Here is a 6,130-nt window from a genome sequence, read left to right on the forward strand (position 1 = left end):
CTCACAAATGATCCTATAACCATTAGATTCATTTTTAAATTTAAAGAAAATACAATATAAGTTATTCAATTTAATGATAATACTATAATTATAAAAATATAAAAACTAATTTTTGACTTTTAATGTGTGTGTAAATATGTCTATTTCATTAATAATTGGCAAATTTAAGACATTAAATTTGATGTCTCATTCATGAAACTAAAATCATTTGATTCATTTTTAAATCATTTTTTAGAAAATTCAATATATATTATTCAAATAAATACTAAATTTATAAAGAAATAAAAAATAATTTTTAATTTTTAATGCGTGTGTAAATATATATCTTTTATTTATAATTAATAAATTAAGACATCATTTTTTATATCCCCATATGAAAGTGTAATTATTAGATTTATTTTTAAATTTAATTGTCAGTTCCTTCGTAAAAACTCTCACAGCTAATGACTATAATTATAATATATTGCCTATATCCTATGCCTTGAAAACAGTCCGCTTTCAACAGCCTTAATTATTAATATCTGTCTAAATATGCCTATTTCATTAATAATTGGCAAATTTAAAACATTAAATTTGATTTCTCACACATGAAACTATAAACATTAGATTCATTTTTAAATTTAAAGAAAATACAATATATGTTTTTCAATTTAATGATAATTATAAATTTATAAAAAAATAAAAACTAATTTTTAATTTTTATTGCATGTGTAAATATGCATATTTTATTAATAATTCTCAAGTTTAACACATAAGAATTCTTTTCTCAAACATGAAATAATAAACATTAGACTCATTTTAAAATTTAGAAAATACATAGTCTAAAACATTGAGTAAAATGATAGACCTGATGAAAAAAAAAAAATGAATTATTTTATTCAATTTTTTATTTTTAATATTTGTGTAAATATGTCTATTCCATTAATAATTGGCAAATTTAAGACATTAAATTTGATGTCCCATTCATGAAACTAAAATCATTTGATTCATTTTTAAATAATTTTTTAGAAAGTTCAATATATATTATTCGAATAAATGATAATACTAAATTTATAAAGAAATAAAAAATAATTTTTAATTTTTAATTTTTAATTTTTAATGCGTGTGTAAATATGCATTTTTTATTTATAATTAATAAATTAAGACATCATTTTTTATATCCCCATATGAAAGTTTAATTATTAGATTCATTTTTAAATTTAGAAAAAATATAATATTACTCATTTATAAAATGATAATCCTATATCAAAAAAAAAAGGAATTTCTTATTTTAAGTTTTTAATTATTAATTTGTATGAAAATGTGCCTACTTTATTAATAATTTGATAATTTAAGACATTAGAATTCATTCTTGCCATGGAATTCTACCCTTTAGATTTATTTTTAAATTTAATTGTCAGTTCCTTCGCAAAAACTCTCACAGCTAATCACTATAATTATAATATATTGGCTATATCCAACGCCTTGAAAACTGTCTGCTTTCAACAGCCTTAATTATTAATATCTGCCTAAATATGCCTATTTATTGAAAATTTGCAGATTTAAGACATTAAATTTGAGTTCTCATTCATGAAACTATAAACATTTGATTCATTTTTAAATTTAAAGAAAATACAATATATGTTATTCAATTAAATGATAATTATAAATTTATAAAAAAATAAAAACTAATTTTTAATTTTTATTGCATGTGTAAATATGCATATTTTATTAATAATTTGCAAGTTTAAGACATAAGAATTCTTTTCTCAAACATGAAACAATAAATATTAGACTCATTTCAAAATTTAGTAAATGCATAGTGTAAAATATTGAGTAAAATGATAGACCTGATAAAAAAAAAAAAAAAATGAATTATTTTTTTCAATTTTTAGATTCTGAACGAAGTGAAGAATGTATTGATTTTACAATGATGTGTGTTTTTTTTTTTGTGTCTGTGTACAGTATAACTAGTTTAAATAATGCTTCAATTTTAAAATTATCGGGGTGGTTTCCGATGTAAAAATGGTTATCCTTGGTGCATTATAGAGGTAAAAAGTTAACATTTTCCAACAGTTTTCAAAAAAATCGAGAAAAACAAAAAAAAATTACGGAAAAACGGTAATTTTTACGCAAAACCAGTTTTCGACCAAATCGATTTTTTTTATGGTTGTAATTCAAAAACTAATCACTGAAAATACTTGAAATTTTTACCAATTGTTAATGTCAGTGGTATCCGTATATAGTTAAATTTTCAAAAAATTTTGACTTTTTTGAGTTATTTATAGACCACTGCAATTTTCGATTTTTTTGTTAAATTTTTTTTTAAATGTCGATAAAAAATTTTTGGATGACCAAAAAGTTTTGAAAATTTAATACAAGGTTCCTTATAAGTTGTTTTTAATGTAGTTAAAAAAAATTAAAAATCGGTTTTCACAATTTTTTTTATAAGCGTTTTTAGTTCAAATTTTTACGAAATATGTCGAAAACGCGAAAATTTGCAAGTAATTTTGAAGTTGAAAAATCATAAAATTTTTTTCTTTTATAACGGAGTTTTGAAAATTTGGTACAAGGTTCTCCATAAATTTTTCTTCAAATATCTGTAAAAAAAAACTCTACCGGATTCAGACAAAAAATTTTTATGAGTGTTTGAAATTTAAATTTTTACAAAACCGCGTTAAATAACAGTTTAGCCTCAAACGATTTTTGATATTTGTTATTATTCAAAAAGTATAAGTCGTAGATACTTGAAAATTTCACCAGTTATTAAGATTCGCGTTTTCTTTACGTGATTTAAATTTCAAAATATTTTGACTTTTTTTGAGCTATTTATAGACAACTGAAATTTTCAATTTTTCTGAAAAGAAAATTTTATTTTAAGAAAAAATTGTAAAGATTTCTGTCTTGCAGACATAAACCTTTTTTTCGTGGGGAGTTGTTATGGGCTATGAGATATCTATAAGATATCTACGAGATATTAATGCTAAATTAGTATGACCATACTTCGTGTTGAGGGTAATGCGGATGCTACTATGACCATGACACGTGTCGGGATAGTAAGCGCACCAATAATTATAGTGCACTAATGCTGCATTTGAGATGTTATTGCACATTCTCAAATTCGTGTCCGAATTTGCAACAACAACTACAAGGACACTTGGTTTCTTCCAGAAGGCGTTAACTCGATGTAAACAAGAGACGCACCACAATATATAAGGGAGCCCGAAGACCAGCAACGGCAGATGTACCAAAGCTATCAACAACTTAGCACTTTCACGACACTCAGCCACTTATTTTGTTTGTTACATGTATTTAATTTATATGCAATAAAGACATATTTCGTTATTGAGTTTAACTTTCGTTCAAAATAACCATCTGGATTTAAATCTGATACTGGCACGCAACAAGCCGATATTCATTCACTGGTATTAGATAAGTTAAGTCCGATTATCGAATAATTGATATTCATCATTAAATTATAATACCTAACAGTTTAAACTATAACAAATTCATCATTTTTCAATGTACCTAGTGTAATTATAATTTAACTTTTTGAACAATACTATAATATTAAATGTAAAAAAAAATAAAATCTTATTACTAATATGGATGTATATGTACCTAGTTCAGTTTGAATTAGCTTATATCAAATTAAATTTTCATTTCTAACAGTTGAAACTATAACAAGTTGGTCATATATAATTGTAGTGTAATTATAATATAACTTTTTGAAAATTATTATAATATTCAATGTAAATAAAGTAAAATCTTGTTGTTAATATGTATGTAAATGTACCTAGTTTAGTTTGAATTAGCTTATATCAAATTAAATTTTCATTTCTAAGAGTTGAAACTATTACAAGTTGATCGTTTTTAAATAAAGTTTCATTCTAATATAACTTTTTGGACATAATTATATTATTTCATTTAAAAAAAAGTAAAATCTTATTACTAATATGGATGAATATGTACCTAGTTCATTTTGAATTAGCTTATAGGCTATACAAAAAATAAAATCAGTCACTTGAAATGTACAAAGGCTATACCAATTGTAAATAAAATGAATGATGTTTTAGATAAAAATTCTGGTTATAATATTGTGTTGAAAATTTATAAAATATTAAGTGGTGTAGTGGAAAATTTGGAAGGTTTGCCTGAAGATATGACAAATGATGATTTGGCATACTTTAATTATGCTCCAATTACTTCTGTAGACGTTGAACGGAGTTTCTCAATTTACAAAAATTTATTGTCCAGTAATCGTCGGAGATTTACATTCGAAAACATAAGAAAGTATTTAGTCGTACAATGTAATTTTCAAGAAACTCAAAATGATTCAGAATTAATGATGTAATTTTTACAGAGAATATATATATTTTTTATACAAAACAATTGTTTTATTTAAGTAGAAAAATTATGCCATTTAAAAATATTGTAATATTATAATATTTTATTGTATTTTATTTTGTTTTTATCTATTTATTTTTTAATTATTTTATTTTATTTTTAATTCTCGGTTTAATTTTTCAAAATTTTATATTAATATTTATTTTTTCAAATTTAGTTGATGCATATTCAATAATAAAAGTTGTATCTTTGATTAATAATTTTTAGTTTTTAGTTATTGTTTATTAATTAAGTATTAGATATAAATTTGAACTAATAACTTTTTTAAGTTAAAAGTGAAATTAACCGAGATTTAGTGGACATTTTTTTTTTTTTTTAATGCATATTTTAATGATTTTAGAAGCATATTTGCATGCATATTTGTGTATTTTTTAGAGCTATAAGTCCCTAAGCCTACTTATAGCAAATTAAGTTATAATTTCTAACAGATAAAACTATAACAAATTGATCATTTTTGATTGTAATGTTATTGAAATTTAACTTTTTGAACATTATTATAATATTCAATGCAAATAAAGTAAAATCTTGTTGTAAATATGTATGTAATTGTATCTACTTCACTTTAATTTTGTTAATAAAAAGTTATGTTTTCATTTCTAACAGTTGAAACTATATTAAATTGATCATTTTTAAATGTAGTTTAATTTTAATACAACTTTTTGAACATTATTATAATATTAAATGAAAAAAAATAAAATCTTATTATAAATATGAATGTAATCGTTCGTAGTTTAGTTTGAATTAGCTTATATCAAATTGAATTTTCATTTCTAACAGTTGAAACTATAACAAATTGATCATTTTTGATTGTAGAATAATTGAAATATAACTTTTTGAACATTATTATAATATTCAATGTAAATAAAGTAAAATCTTGTTGTAAATATGTATGTAAATTTACCTACTTCACTTTAATTTTGTTAATAAAAAGTTATGGTTTCATTTCAAACAATCGAAACTATATCAAGTTGATAATTTTTAAATGTAGTTTAATTCTAATATAACTGTTTGAACATTATTATAATATTAAATGTAAAAAAAATGTAAAACCTTATTATTAACATGTTGACAACACAGTTTGGAATCATTATTATTGATGCTATTGGTAAAATATTTTATTAAGGAAACACTTGGTTTTGCTACTATATTAAAATATAATGAAAGTATGAGTACGAATATACAATAGACAAAATAAAAGTGTTATTGAGTGTGTTAATAGAACTTATAATGGACAATATCATAGTCTTCATTTTTCAACACATGTCGCATAACAATTTTAAAAGAATCTCAAATGCAGACAATATAAATTATACGATAAGTTATGGATAAATAAAGAATTTAGAAAAAATTTATTTAAATAGAATTTAAATTGTTATAAAAGTTTATGGTGAGCATAAAATTCATAAAAATTGAATCCAATATTAAAAATAGTAGGTTATAGATGTCAGGGAATTTGAATTTAAGTAATAATAATAATGTATGAACGATTTTATTTATTTTTTATATTTATTAATTATTTAACTATTATTTAGTTGTTTTCATTATGTTTATTGTTTCATATAAATTTTTATAGAACTGTACATGTACTTCAAATTCATTGGGTATATGTTGAAATTAATAAATTTGACAACGTTGTATACAATTTCGTACACTAATTAATTTGTCTGAAAACACACGATATCGTGTTGCCAAATAGGACATCAATCATTCAATCGTGTTCTACCCTTTCTGCCATTATCAAATA

The sequence above is a fragment of the Aphis gossypii genome, chromosome X, assembly GCF_020184175.1.
Source record: "Aphis gossypii isolate Hap1 chromosome X, ASM2018417v2, whole genome shotgun sequence".
NCBI classification, from domain to species: Eukaryota; Metazoa; Arthropoda; class Insecta; order Hemiptera; family Aphididae; genus Aphis; species Aphis gossypii.